Here is a 15,977-nt window from a genome sequence, read left to right as displayed (position 1 = left end):
AGCAGTCTGTGATTTGTAATGCTCGGTCACAACAGTCACAGATCAGTGTGAAGCGGCTCGGATGTCGTTGACACATGCATCTGGTTTTGTAGCTGCAGGGCTGTGACTGGATGTAGCTGTAACTCAGGTTTACTTGTCTAACTGAGAACAGAAAAGTTCAAGACCTTCTTATGCCCCAACATAGCTGACAGTTCCTCTATTCTTCCAGCTGATGTCACTGCAAACAAGGCAGTTTGTAGCCACACATACACTGACTTTTAGGGCTTCAAGGTGATGTAATTATGAGCCTTTGAGCACGTCAATGTCCCACAGAGAGTCCTTTGGGGGCTTTTGGTTCAATGCATCCTCAATAACTGATGAGAACATGAACTACTTCAATCACTGGTAACAGTCGTCTGAAGGTTGCCACATATACTCCTGCAAACTTTGTCTGTGATTCCTGGAGTCTAGTGTCAAGAGAAAAGTACTCAACAATGCAGTTTAGTATTCTGTAAATAAATCCATAAATAAGAGATGTGATGAGTCACTTTAGATGTCTCAAAGCCAGATAAAAGCCTCGAATACATTTTAAAAATAAATATGCAGTTTGACAGGTTTGTGAGGAGCCACTTCATACAGATTTTGCCCCTTTTTATTGTTCAAAGGAATCTCTGATTGTGAAGATTACTTATCAGCACCTCCACACAACCGACACTTACCTCAAACTTAAAAATCACACACACACAAACTCTCTCTCTCTCTCGCACACGTACACTGTACTGAGTGCGGATCGGTGTCTAAGCAGCCACCTTCTGCAGTCCTCCATTAGCTGGCAAGGAAATGGAATTTAAAAGATTCAGACCATGAAATATGGCCAGCTCTGATCTAAACCTGTACTGAATCTCAATGATGTGCCAACAGCTCTGTCACATTCAAGTAGTGAAACTTACCTGAGCCTCTCTACTGCACCAAAATACTGTATATGTGCTGTTAGTTGTTGGGAACATACCGACCACTGAATCAGCTGTATTAATGTGCAGTGTATCGCAGTCAGGCAAACGAGTCAGCGAGTGATCAGTCTAAAGGCTATGCTATGGATGTAAAATCAATACTTGTGTTTAATCTTTGATCACAAGTGATAAATTGTAAAGTTTGGCCAGAGGGGGGAGCCAGAAGACAGACCAAAACAAAAAAGGCTTATCCTCTGTACTGTGGCCACTTTAGGACATCTCAAATTCAGCCTGTTCCAGACTGACTACATACACGATGAAAAGTCATCATTGCTTGCACAAAACCTAAAGAAAATAAGGGGTTGTCCTATCATTCCAGCCTGGAAGTGGATATGTCTCACCTCCTTCTTCATTAAAATAAAAATGGAGTAAAATCTGCTCTGACCGCATCTAAAAGTAAAGTTGATCATCTGTTTTTGTAATTTGGGTGAACTGACTATTAAAAGGTCTAAAAACTTTTTTCAAATGTGCCTTAAATCAATAGTCAGGTGCCCGTATGAACATTGAAAGAGGTTTTGCTTGCTGTAATCATTCCTCCTCAATCAATCAATCAATCAATCAATCAATTTTTATTTATAAAGCACCAAATCACCACAAAAAGTCATCTCAGGGCACTTTTCACATAGAGCAGGTCTAGACCGTACTCTTTAACTTACAGAGACCCAACGATTCCCCCATGAGCAAGCACTTGGTGACAGTGGTAAGTCACTCCCATTCTACTTTTAAAGACTGTAGGAACCACCAGTAAGCCTGCATTCTGGGAGCACAGCGTTCTAATGGGATAATACGGTACTATGAGCTCTTAAAGATATAATGGTGCTGGACCATTAAGGGCTTTGTAAGTTAGGAGAAGGATTTTAAATTCTATTCTAAATTTTACAGGAAGCCAATGTAGCGAAGCTAAAACGGGAGAAATGTGATCTCTTTTTCTAGTTTTAGTCAGTACACGTGTAGCTGTGTTCTGGACCAGCTGGAGAGTCTTTAGAGACTTATTAGGGTAGCCTGATAATAATGAGTTTCAATAATCCAGCCTAGAAGTAACAAATGCGTGGACTAGTTTTTCTGCATCTCCTGTTCACACTGACCATTAAAATATCCCTTCCTAATGTGCTTTTAATGTAAGTGATGGGGGACAAAATCCACAGTCCTCCTTCTGTGCAAAAATGTTTTTAAAAATGGTCTGAAGCTAATATGAAGCTACAACTTTGTAAGTTAGTGAGATTCCCAGGTTACCATTTTGGTCATTTTCCATGCTGAGCTGTGGTGGGGGTAAAGTAGTAACACAAAGAGGGAAATCTGAACTAAAAACACTGTCATGTTGGAAGATAATCATCTGGTTTGGCTACCAAGACTGCAGACACCTCATATTAACCTCAGAGAAACTCTGGAACACATTTTTACTCTTGCATTGAAATCACTGCAGGAAGGGATCTTTTAATGTCCAGTATGAACAAAAGGAATAATTACAGGAAGCAAAAATGATGTCCATAAGTGCACCTGACTGTTGTTTTAAGACAGTCTTAAAAAATTGTGAACTTGTCTTTTAATGTGCTCAAACTAATGCTTGCAAAGTTTGTGACTCGACCTTTAATTCAGGTTGAAATGGTACAAATCTGCACCCTTAATTATCAGAAACTATTATTGTTGTGTGTACCTTTTTGGTGGATCAAAAGGTAGGCAATCAGCTCTAATGAGGGCTCATTATGTGCCTGTTATGGCAGATCTATACAAATATAATTCATATATATATATATACACCTATTTTGAGTATGTAATTACATTTCATGGATGTGTCTTCATGTTTTGTTTTGTTTTTTTATAGTGGGATGGTTTCTAATGCAGACTGCCCAGTAGGCCCTGAAACAGTCCTGTCAGTGTGCCGTTGAAACAAAAGCTTGTTCTGAATCTGTCTGGACAGAGGGCCTATTAGGACTGATCGGCTGCGACATCAGTGTGTTGGAAGCAGATGGCTGGTGGTGCCTGCAGTCGTATCTCTCTCCCACACCGGGCTCTCTGGGTAGATTCGACATAAGCTTAATTAATGATTTGATAACTGCAGAGGCGTTAAAAGGAGCATGGAGGCAGGCGTGAATTCCAAATGTAAGAGCTAAACTGGCTCGTAATGTGATGTGAAGGGATTTCTTACCACATGCTCGCCCCTTTCTCTCCCTGTCTCTCACACTTGCTCAGATCAGCCAAGTGTGAGCTCTACAGCACGCTGCGAGTAAGAAATAAGTTGAAGAAATGAGAACTAAACAAAGCAGATGCTTACTGAAGGCTGTGCTCCCTGTGAGCCTTCGCACCATAGGGAGCAGCTGGTTGTTCTTAAATCTAGATGGAGTAAACCATCTGTAAGATATGTAAGTCAATCTGGATGAATAAAGCGAGGCTAATAGATCTCAGTAGTGTTGAGTTTGGTAATCAAAAATGTGAACTTTTTTTTTTTTAACAGAATCTTTTTTAACTTTTAACAGTGTCACAGTGGATTTGGTTGTTTCTTTTTGTGTATTGGCACAAATTTACAAACAATATCAGTGTCCTCAGTGTAATCTTGTGGTGAAAATACTTTCATAAAAAGCACTTGGTCTGCCATTTTATCATCCAGCACATCAAAACATCCACAGAAAGAAGTGACTACTTAAAGAATATGGCTGGCGATTTTCTTGTTTTTTTCCTTACTGTCAATAAATCTCATGAACAGAGCCAAACCAATAACTTTGTACTACATCCTAAATTTCTCAAAGACCTTTAGCACAAAGTCAAGAGTTTGTGATATGTAGCACAACAAGCTAGCAAAGCTCTGTAAACTGAACCACGTTCTTGCACATGCTCAGTGGCGTCAGTCATACACAGAACTACATAATCACTGTTATTAGTCTTTAGAGACGTTTCTTAACAAACTAACGTGCCAAAACTCTTAACAGCAAAGGAACATGTCACCCAGAGCAACAGTGTGACTCAATGACATGTTTTTAATAGTTTTTGACTAATGAAAGAGGTCTACAGCACAGAGGACTAAGATATATCAGGAATAATATATGAACCAGAGATATAGAAGGTTTTCAAAGTTTTATTCAGGTGTTGGTTTTATTAAATTAACATCTGGATGTCGTATTATCTCATAATAGTGGTTTGCTATACCTAAACCTACTACAAAAGTACTATAACAATGTTCAAAGCTACAATATTTAGGATTTGAGGTGATTTAGGACTGTTGTGTCTGCCATATGAACATCTACAGTACAGATATGACCCATGAGATGAGTGGACTGAAAATAAGACATAAACTGTACAAACACCTGCAGGATGAAATTCAAGTTTGCAGTTTCAGGGCTAGAGACCAGATCAGCCTAAAGAGAGACACCCATGATGATGATGATGATGGTGATTAATTCCAAACAACCTTTTGCCTGAGGAAAACAAAAACCCTGCAGCCTTCAGCCACCATAGTAGAAGAAAAGGTTCTGTCTCCTTCGGCCAGCCTGGAAGGAAACATATTTGTGGACTTGCATCATTTGAAAACATAGCAGGTTCAGTGTCAGGGGACAGCATGTGTGATCTTTGTGGCTCTCTTGCTGAATATATAAACCCAATGAAACACACCGAATTAATTCCTTGGTCTCCCATGAGGAGAAACTAACACCAAACAGCTACTTGTCAGCAAAAGAAAATCCCCCTCAGGCCAGGTATAAGTCTGGCTAGTCCACAAATAAAACCACACACTAAAGCCAGCAATAAAATCCCTCCACCACTGAACAGCATCATCATATTAGCCCAACAAGTATCTGTCTGGAAGCTGGAGACTTTGGCCTGAATCTATCTTTCCACTTAGCCACTCTTCTGCCTCTGTGCTTCTCCAGCTGGTAGTTTGTGTGAGCACCATCTGCTGTTAAGAACTATCGTCTTCCTGGTTTAAAGCTCTGCTCAAACAACAAATACTACTCTTCCTTTGGCAGAAGGTTTATCATTAAAATAGACGTAAACACATAAAACATATCATATAGAGTTCCACTGTTTCTTTTTAAAGCACATATACAATATAAAGCCAAAAGTATGTCCACATATTTTCGCGCAGTTTTGGTCTAAGATAGCTTTTCATATTTTGAGCTTTTTACTACCAATTAAGAAAACTATTAAAGGACCTTAAAAATATCTTCCCAATCAATGGCTGGGATCCTACAAGAACACACAACTACTTTTTCTTTGCCAAAGTTGGAACTGTTTTATTTATTTCATATTTTTCACTGTTTTTTTTTTTGTTTTTGTCCTTGCATTCCTCACTGGTTTAAAGTAGGTAGGGCTCAGTTGGGAAAAGGCGATAGGCCACATATTTCTGTGCAATTTGAATCACTATGTAATGATAGTTGTGGTCAAACAACACCAACGCAGTCCCGGTGAATCAGATTAAGCTTAGCTTTAAGTTGCTAATAAATCATAACTAAGGGTGTTTTTATTAAAGAGCATATATCGTGCACATTTCGAGGTATATATATATATATATATATATATATATATATATATATATATATATATTTATATTAGGCTCTACTGGAATATCTTTGCATAATTTACAGTTCCAAAAAACCCTTATTTGTTTTATACTGGCCCTTTATGCAACCCCTCGGTTCAGCCTCTGTCTGAAATGGGCTCCTGTCTCTTTAAGACCCCCCTCCTGATGATGCCACTCTGTTCTGATTGGTTAATTTCCAGAAGCTGAGGAAGCAGGACGACAGCTCTGGAGGCTACGTAAACAAACAATAGTTGAAATGTATAGTGGTAGTATAGAACTTTCACTATGTTTAACATAGACATCCCACATTATAACAGTATATAAATGACAGAAAATCATAAAATGCATATGTCCCACTTATGAATTTTAACTTTGATCGTTGCTCATTTAGTCATGAATATTTAATGTCATAGAGAAATACTTAATGGTACCCTGTGGAATATTTGATCACTAACAGTGCTAGTTTATAATGTTTTATTCCCTGATTTCTTTGTATTATGCACAAGCACATGGATGTACATGTTTGCGAGTAAGCATATTGACCTTCAAGTACCTTGATTCACATCCTTTTTTATTGTTTTATGAGGGAGGTAATGTATTTGAGTTGAAGGAGAGCAAGACTATTAAAAAGCAGCATCAATGAAAAAAAATAGTGACGACAAAAGTAGTATAACCTATTCACAGCAGGGTCGAAATATTGTCCTATCGGATTAAATCTTGTGGCTCGGAGTAAGTGTTCAGGCATTACTACTTTTTTCATTGAAGGTAATATTTTCAACATGTTTGAAAGACCTCAAGGACAGGTGAGTAACCCTGAATGTAAACATAACTTTTATTTGTTTGCAAGAAAACTCCACAGGGCACCTTTAAGATTTGAAACCAAGTTTTCAAGGGCTCCTACGGCATACAATAATGCAGTTTGGGGAAGGCCAAATCTATTTTCAACATGAAATTGCCTCATGCACAAAATGAGTTTTGAAAATAAATGGTTTTATGAGTTGACTGGCCAGCACAGAGCCCGGACCTGAACCCCCAACCAACACCTTTGGGATGAACTGTAATTGTAATTGCGAGCCAGGCCTCATCGCCTGACCTCACTGATGCTCTTGTGTCCACATACTTTTGTCCATTGTAGCTCAGTGTACTGTACTAAGTGTATTATGCCAGGGCATGTTACCTTGTTCACATAGAGTGCTCTGATAATTAGAAGATGATTACAGATCATATGAGAGTGGAATGTTAATTTCCTAATTTCTCTCTCCAGAAGAAACGTTAGCCAGACATTCTGGCTGTTGAGCAGATTGGTTCAGACATACTCAAACCAGCATAATTAAAAGATTTAATTTTAGATAAAGACAAGCAGGACTTGTAGCAACAAACATTTGCACATACACTCGAGGGATGAGTTGTTTTTCTTTTTACAGTCTTTGGTGCCAGAACATTCATCTTAAAAGTGCACAGATATCGATTAAAGTCTCCCCATTAGGATTCAGTTCTTGCTATCCAGAGTTATAGTAACAGAATAAAAAGAAAAGGTAAAGTGAATGCCTGGGGACTTTAAAGTCCAGCTGGAATTTCAAAGCTCTTTTTTTTTTCTTTTATTAATGCCAGCTGGTCATCTTATCTGAAATAAGACAGTTTGAACTGAGTTGAGCCAAGGACAAGAATGCACTCTGACGTCTTTATTCTCTGTAGTCGACTATCCTGGTGACAAAACCCCCCCCCAAAAAAACCCAAAAAGCGGAGAAAAACACCTTGTGTGTGTTGTTGCAATTGAATGACCTTGGGTTTGTTTGTTGCTGTCAAACTCTGAAACAATGTGCTGGTGAAACTGGGGACTTTGATTCAAACTCGAAACTCAAAGTTTTTTTTTAGCAGCATTCAACAACAGAAGATTAAGACTCTCTAGAGACTTGAACATCCAGTGCTGTCAGATGTCCTGTTTGTCTTCTCTGTTAAAAGGCTACACATGCTCCATACTGCTCAGCCAATTTTCAAAACACAGACTTCATTAGCTGCCGTTAATTCTCACTAATTACATATTTAACAGGCCGCTATTATTGCCGGCTCTGCTTGGCATGAGCATCACCTTATATCCAATCAACTCCCCATCAGATTCAGCCAGTTTTCTCCAAAAATGGTCACTCTGTCTCAGGTCACTGACAACCTTTCAGCCTACCCTAAAAGTAATTATGAATTCATTGTTGTGAGCAGCCGAAAGTCACAAAGTCATAAATCATTTGTGTCCTCTGCGCTAAGCCTGAACAAACTGAATGGAAACTATTTAGTGCAAAGGATTTCCCTCTTTAAATCCAGTGATTAAAGCACATGGTATTAAAAAGGATTGAATGAACAATGAGCTGAGGAAATGACTATACAGCTGATTTGGCCAGACTGGGGGGCCAGGCAGTGTGGGTGGCAGAGTGGCTTCTTGCTTAGAGAGACTGTCTTATTACCAATAAAATCACTCATATATGGTACATCCATTAATACCTGTGTGTCTTCGAGTAACACACTGACCCTCAACCACCTTATTCAAAGTGGTCAGAGACATTATATCAGCCTTAATTTGACAGGAACTCCTTGCTGGATTATTCCTCAACCTAAAAACAGGCTTTTGACCCTGTTGTAACACTGATTGCTTTTAGGATTAACTATTAAAATATAAGTTAACTGCATTAAAACTACTTTTGGGTTGTGGGTAATGTAAGAGCATGGGGACAGCTTCTTCAGTTGAACAGCACAAACCACCTATATGAGTGTTTTCAACGCCCTCTAGAGGACGGATGGGGGGTTAGGTTTAGGCACAAAAAATACTTGGTTAGAGTTGGGGAAAGATCATAGTTTGGACACCTGAGTGTTGTAAACACAGGTGAAATGCACTGCTTCCTGCGAGGAAAAAGACACCCGAGCTGTGGCGTCTTTCACAGGAAAAGATACTTGGTTGGAAGCAGGAAGCAAACAATCATCTCCTGCAGCAAAGGTCACTTTTTGCCTTTTTGCCATCTCGCTAACTACATAGCCATCATGGTGTGGTTTTTTACAGGGAAAAACACGCCCAAGCAGTGACAACTATCGTTGTCTTTCACAGGTAAAAATACTTGGTTGGAAGCAGGAAGCGAACAGTCGTCCCCCTTGCTACCTGCCTCCTTCTGATAAGGAAGTCATCTTACATTGACGTCACCTCAACAGCGTCACTCCAACATATCATAATTACAACGGCTGCTAGATGGTGTAAGTCGTTTTTGCCGTTGTGAATTTGCTGACCTTTTACGGTCGTTTTCCTTGTGAGGACGGGCTGATCACTTCATTATCTAACAGCGTATCAGTCCACCAAGATGAACAGTGTTGTGTAGTTCCAATCTAAACAATTTATCTATCAATATACTTTCTTAGTCTCTCTGTGACCCTCAGAGAGACTCAGTAATTTCCTAAAAGAGCTGCACACTAGATTTTAGCAAATGTTACTCAAACAGGAGGAAATGGTAAATTTTTTTGGGACTAGTTTCAACTGCGGATTAGTAAATTTGGTGTGCCAGTGAGTACTTTCTGCAGCAGGACGGCGTATGTGGGATTGACTCAAAATAACTTCAGTGCCCATGTTCATCATGGCAATGAAGCAGTATGCCAGCAAGTGCAATGGTGTGACTCACTGATGTATTTTTGGATGACAAAGCAGCTCTGTGGCACAGAGGAATAAGCTACTGTATATCAGGCTTTGGCTACAGGCAATACTTGTTATTAGGATCATTTCACTGATGTTTTTTGTTTTTTCGTTGGATTTATTGACAAAGACAAAATATAGAATAATGGGCTAAATGATGCAAAAACACCAGTACAGCCAGAGAATGGGCTTTCACTCCAGCAAGACCAGCCAAGCTGAGATATTATTCTCTCTCTCCTGAATGGTTGTTTTCATATATTATGTTGTATTTTATTAATTTATTTCTCTTACTCAGAACATTTAAATATTTTCACAGCCAAGTTGCTGGTGAGATACAAAGAAATATTACAGAGCTTTTGGCAAAATTCCCTGGTTGCTTTCACTCAGCTGAGGCTTTCTGGTTGAGCACCTCCTAATAGAAGCCAGTGGAGACTGGTGTCTTCCAGTGGTTTATCAGAAGCAAACAGCCACCGAGTCTTCAGAGTACAATGTAAACGTGTGAAAAGAAATTTCATTGACCCACGACCTTAATGTTACCCGATGAAGACACAAATAATTTTACTTTCTGCTGAAACTCTTCACGTCTCTCTATTTCCAAGTTATTTTCAGAGTTAAACCTTTTAAACTCTATTCTCTGAAGCATTAAACAGATGACAACCTGTTACTATTATTACCTGTATTTGTCTTCCTCAACCTTCCTGAAATTATCTAACTTTCTTTGATGATTTGTGGTTAAGAAGCCATTCTGAATGAAAACATTCCCACCTTGGTAATCACAACCCTTCCCTGTCGTCCTTGGTTCATCCCTCAAGGCCTTTTTCAGTAACAAGCTCTCATCCTTTCTACTAACGCTGTCCTTGACTTAAAAAAATCTATTCTTGGGGATTGTGGGGAATAATAGAGAAGTTAATTGATCTACAAATATCTGTTATCTGCTATCCTCTATTTTTATCTGGGCAAGCGAAAAAATATCACCAGACAAAATTACTTTTGATTTAGTTTTAATCTAAAACAGCTAATACAATGTACAAAGTGCTGTGATGCAGTTAATGACTGATATTTAACTGTTGCTGAGCAGTCAGATATCACATCCTATCAAGCAGCTTGATGTGGTCAGTATTGCTTGGCTGTGTTTTGTTACTTCGTGTTGCTTGTTGCTATATATGCTGAAATAGTGTTTGTTATTGCAGTATTGATGTTTTGTTGTTCCCTGTTGCTCTGCATGGCTTGTATTCTGTTTTGAGAACTATTGTTTTGATTTTTTTACTGTCTTTGTAGCATCTTGTTGCCTTCGTTCTGGAAATTTTATCACTTTATAGGTTGCAAAACATCTCGCCTCAAAGGACTTCAGTTGGAAATTAGCCCGCTGGCTAACACTGGCACATTTACAGATATGTTGATTAATGCGTGTTGTCCTTATAAATAAAATAAATGAAAATGAAAACATTGCAGTGTACACTGTTTAAACCAACACCAGATGGAGAGTTTGTTTATGGCTTTGTTGAATACTCAGCTGTGATTGGTTGGTGATGGTGATTCAACATACTGTATATCAGGAGTACATCTGGTTCCTCTTTGTATGCTTGTAGCTCATCTGAGTGATACGGTTTCCTATAAAATCTGTTTTACTGAAAATTTAATGTACACGGTTACAGAGGGTCAATAAAGAAATGATATATTATCATGGTCAAAAAACAACAACTCACCAACACCAAACAGGAGAAATTTGTACTTCTTGCAAAAAGAAAGTAACACGATCTTGTATAAATTATGTTTAAAGTTGACCATTAAAATATATAAACCTATGCTGCTCCTATGCAGTATTTTTCACCCTGCATTTTCAAAAACACATGCATTGAAAAGGAACAAAAAAACAAACATTTATAACCCTTACATACTGTTCATATTCTCAGTTTCCCCTCATTATTAGTATCTATACCAAATTTTGAACCACAAATGTATCTGGCATTCATAAATACCTCATCAGTCATTAATAAATGGGTGATTAAGCCTTCATTAATGTTTCAGAGAGTAGAGAGAGTGTATTCTTTAGGTTTTACACTGTTTGTTTATGGAGAAAAAACATTCACAGTCACACTATATGATGGTTGTATGTTGCCCAAAACAGGAGAACATAACAACCGTCATGATTTCAATTAATATTATTAAATATGAAGAATGCAACAACATTTTTGAATAGTGGCTTTCATTATAACTGTGAAAACCATCTATCAACACCGCTCACATTGCTATATGATAAAAACTGCATGCACTTGTTTTCTATCAAACTGCACAATCATTACAGTCTAGTAGGTCCTGGAGTCACCTGCGCAACATTTTCTGCTGCCATCCTTCCTGCGGACATGATACTGATGTTCAACAGGTTGTGTTGGCCCCCTCCTCTGATACTTCCTATTCTACCTCACTGTCCTCTTCCTCGTATTGGAATAGCAGATCCACCAAATCAGTGAAAAAGAGGCTCAGGCACATTTTTTAGTCCTATGACAGCCGCCCTTCCGCCCTTTTTACTGTTTTCAAATGTTAAAATGGGTCAAATTTAACCTGAACAGTATGAAAGGATCAAATGATGTTAATGCTACACACACGCTATTTTTTTTTTGTCTTCCTTTTGTCTTTTATTGTAAAGCGCGGCGTCTGTTCTAGGAACGTGCTACACAACCAAATCATAGTTCATGTGAGGAAATCGTGGTTACATGTTGGTCTTATGTGGTTCTAATGTTCAGCCAGTGTCTACTGTTTCAGTCGTGTATTGATCCATATAAATGGGGAAAATGTCAGTGGTTTCATTGTCAATCAGCAGAATAGCCCATCTGCATCGCTAAGTAACAGATCCACATCCGCCGTCACTCACCCAGCCAGAATATCAGAGAAAACTGGCACCTTTGCCCCCCAATGCAGAGAGAATTAAAATGAGGTGATCAAACATTTAGAGACCAGACATTGTTATATGGAGCTGGGTTTTACTATTCACTACATGTTCACCTCAACCTGGCTCAATCCCCAAGGCTGAATCACTTTCTCTGTTTCAAAAACATACCAACGCAGGAGAAGTTTGATTATACTGTAATCAGATCACGTTCCTCAATTTGTACAACCTGTAGCATTTTAAGCATCAAAGATCACTGTCAAATTAATAGAGATATCTATGAATACCATAAACAACTGAGAGCACGATAGTAACCTCTGTCTCACACTGGTCGTAGCTGCTGATAGTGTTTCTCAAAAATTAAACATTTCACATAAACCGTGTTGCTTGATGTCAAAACCATGAAAATTAGTTTTCCTGTGTTGGAAAAAATCAGAATCAAAAGGGGGAGAAATTTATATTTAAAATTCTTTGATTTCATGATCCTGCCCTCAAGTTTTACATTGTTTTGATTAAATACTGTTCTGCCATCTGCTTATGTAGATATGTCCTTATTTAGATACAGAATATTGAATTTGCATAAAGCAATAATGTGACGTTCGATCATAGGCAGAGCAGACAGTCACATTAGCTAGATAGCTAATTAGCAGCTCTGCTGCAGCACATTAAACAGCATGTTAACATACCTGAAAATATCACTTCAGACCTGTTGGATGCAAAAATCTCTGTCAGTGACTCACTGTCTGTTCATGACTTGTAGCTACAGCAGTTTTTTTACTTTGTGTCTCGTTCTATAACACTGTTAGTCTGTCAGCTGTCAATCAAACAAGCCTCTGGCAGCTGCCACAGCCTCCAGACAAAAAAAAGAACATCTCTGATATTTTTCCAAAGACTTTTTTTAAAATTCTAATAATACAAAACTATTACAATAACAATACATTTAACAAAACATGGTGACATTATTTTTGACTGCAAAGAGGGACGACGTATGATGATTGTATGATTATTAGACCTCTAGTCATTTTAAAGCTGGTTGGAGCTATAAGCAGGCAGGACAGGAAGTAGCGTTGGTAGGGTTGTAAACATAAACTTGGGGAGCTAGCAGGGCTAGCGGACTTATAGCAGCAGTCCATAAAGTTGTATATTATACAGTTTCTTATCAAACACTTCAATAAATCTCTATTGCTGTCTTTGCACTCACTGCAGCCAAACAGTATCCCCCCCTCCCTTCTCGTGAATTATTTTGCTATACAGTCATAAAGCAAGAACATAAACAATCAATATTTGCTGAATGAGAGGTCAATCCCTCTAAATGGATGGACATTGGAGAGCCTAGTGTGTCAAAGTTGACTGAACTTGAAACAAAAGAGGCGAGACCTTTTATTTTTTTTGCCACTTTTTGCCTTTTGCAGATATAGCAGTTATGTGGTGTGTACTGTATCTTAAGAGGCATCTCACCTCTTGGTGCTTCACAAGGTGAGATCAATTCAAGACGTGAAACGAATATATTATGCCCTGGGGCCCCTTTCACCTCATTTACAACATGCAAACTGCAATTTGCAATATGAAACAGTTTCCTTTTGTGTTAAGTTTTACACGTTAAACTAATCAAAGGAAACATCACATTTACAACCTATGCATGAACCTGCAAGACAACAGCAGGAGTCCCAAATTTATCTGCAATTTGTGAGTGGATATCATTTGTGAAACAGGGCACTGGCACCATTTATAAATTGTAAATGTATATGCAGTGCTTGCAAATCGCTTTTGTGAAACGAGCCCTTGTTCCTTACAGAGATGAATGTTGAGTGAAATCCGGTGTGACTGCATCTTCAGAAGAAGTCTTATCATGTAACTGGAGTGAAAACACCTGTGTGGGTGGACTATGGGAACATAGGAGCTTTTTTGTTTGTTTTTTTTTCTTTGAAGGGATTCGTATTTTTGTGTCAAATATTTCCTGCTGTGTTAGTCTAAACACAGCACATTTACAAACCCAAAATACAACCAACTGTTTCAGTGGCTTTAAGCTGTATTTCTGCATCCAAGTTAGAGTTAAAGTAGAGAAACAGATAGCAAATTATTTGTTCTGTTTAGAGAAAAAGTTGCACAGTTTAAAGTCTCCCCACTCCATCCATCTTGATTATACTGAGCAGACAATTTGCTGGAGAGGTAGCTACATTCAGACACTTTCTTTTAAAAGGCAGAGGTCCAGCGAGTTGAAAAATCTGGGATTTTCTGTAGCAACTTGGAGGTAACAATATTATACCTTAGATCTTGCTCCATTTGACAAATGGAAATATTCTTATATTCTTATAACCCAGACATTTTGTAAGTGCCATTCCTTTCACTGTGTGCTTTTTAGTTTCATGTTATTTGATTTCCTTCCGCAAAATAACACCTAAAGCAAACAGATTCTTGCTCTCCTAATGTAAAATGGAGTTTAATATTTAACTGTACAAATTATTTAAAGGACCAGTGTGTACAATTTAGTGGCATCTAGTGGAACAGACTCGGCAGAAATGGAATAAAATATTCATAAGTATGTCTTAATTGGTCTACAATCACCTGAAAATAAGAATCTTTGTTGTTTTTGTTACCTTAGAATGAGTCCTTTATATCTACATAGGGAGGGGCCGCCATGTCTCTCCAGTAGCCCAGAACATACAAACCAGATACTAGTTCTAGAGAGGGCCTTTCACGTTTTTCACGGCCACCGTAGGTTCTCCTCCATGTTTGGAAGGGGAGGTGGAGGGGAGGGGTATTCAGTCTGTTGCAATCTGCAACCTCACTGCTAGATGTCACTAAATCTCACACACTAGTCCTTTAAACGTTTTTTTCACTTTATCCATGTTTGGATACATATACAGAAGCTACAGCACGAGGCAAAATCAACTTAGAGCCATATTTTATTGGGACCACAGCTGGAAGACGATTATTTGAAACAGTCCGACTTAGCTTTCATTCTTTTTAGTGTCTTGATTGTAATGATATCTAAAAGTTGTTTAGATAAACAGAGCAGCACTCTCTAAAGCCATTTGACCTTACTGGGGGTTTATTCAGATGCTGAACCAGCGTCCTCACTGTTATTGTTTCAGGCTGTTTTAAATTGCCCCTCATCATCTTTATCAGACAGAGAGAGGTAGCTCAGCACTCGGGGCTGCAGTCACTCCAAACTACAATATCTTAATAAAGATCTCTGTTAGTGGTTGAAAAAAACAATTGAATCTCCCATTATGCCTCCTGAAAACAAAACTCTACCAGGCCAACAACAAAAAGCTTTAATTACAGTAAAACATAAGAACTCAGCATTTCAGCAGACTGGCCTAATCTATAAATGATGGAACCAATTTACTTAAGAAACAAGCTTTTGCACTTTGTTGGTGGATCAATATATATGGTTGTTTACTGGTTTCTACTCTTTTCATGTTTTGTCTTTTTATTTCTAGTCTATACTGTAGTAAGACATCTTTAAACATGACTTGCATTCAGTAAGTGTTGTGAATCAATTTAATCCAGTGTCAGTAAATTGCATCTATCAATAATGCAAGGCAAACATCAGGGATCTCCTGCTTATTGTAATAAGACTCATACACTGTAATATTTGAGCTTTTTTTTATTTTTAAAGAAAGCAATCAGTAGTACTCAGTTTGTTTAAATGTGTTTAAGCCTAACCCAGAGGTTCGCAAGCCATTTTAGGGGAGACCCATGACCAGTGAAAAATGTAGATTGGAGCTAAACTTGAATAAATCTGGTCAATTTAGGAATAACAAGCAAGAGTAAACTGGAGGTGCAAGGTTAGCATCCGAATAGCCAGACAACATATAAATTACAAGATGGACCTAGACAGTCATATTTTAGATTTAGGAGTCTGTTAAATCTAAAATATGACAACGCCATCTTCTCTTCACTATGTAGCAGGAGAACCTT

Source organism: Thunnus maccoyii, chromosome 7 (genome assembly GCF_910596095.1).
Source record: "Thunnus maccoyii chromosome 7, fThuMac1.1, whole genome shotgun sequence".
Classification (NCBI taxonomy): domain Eukaryota; kingdom Metazoa; phylum Chordata; class Actinopteri; order Scombriformes; family Scombridae; genus Thunnus; species Thunnus maccoyii.
This window is presented reverse-complemented; position numbering follows the sequence as displayed.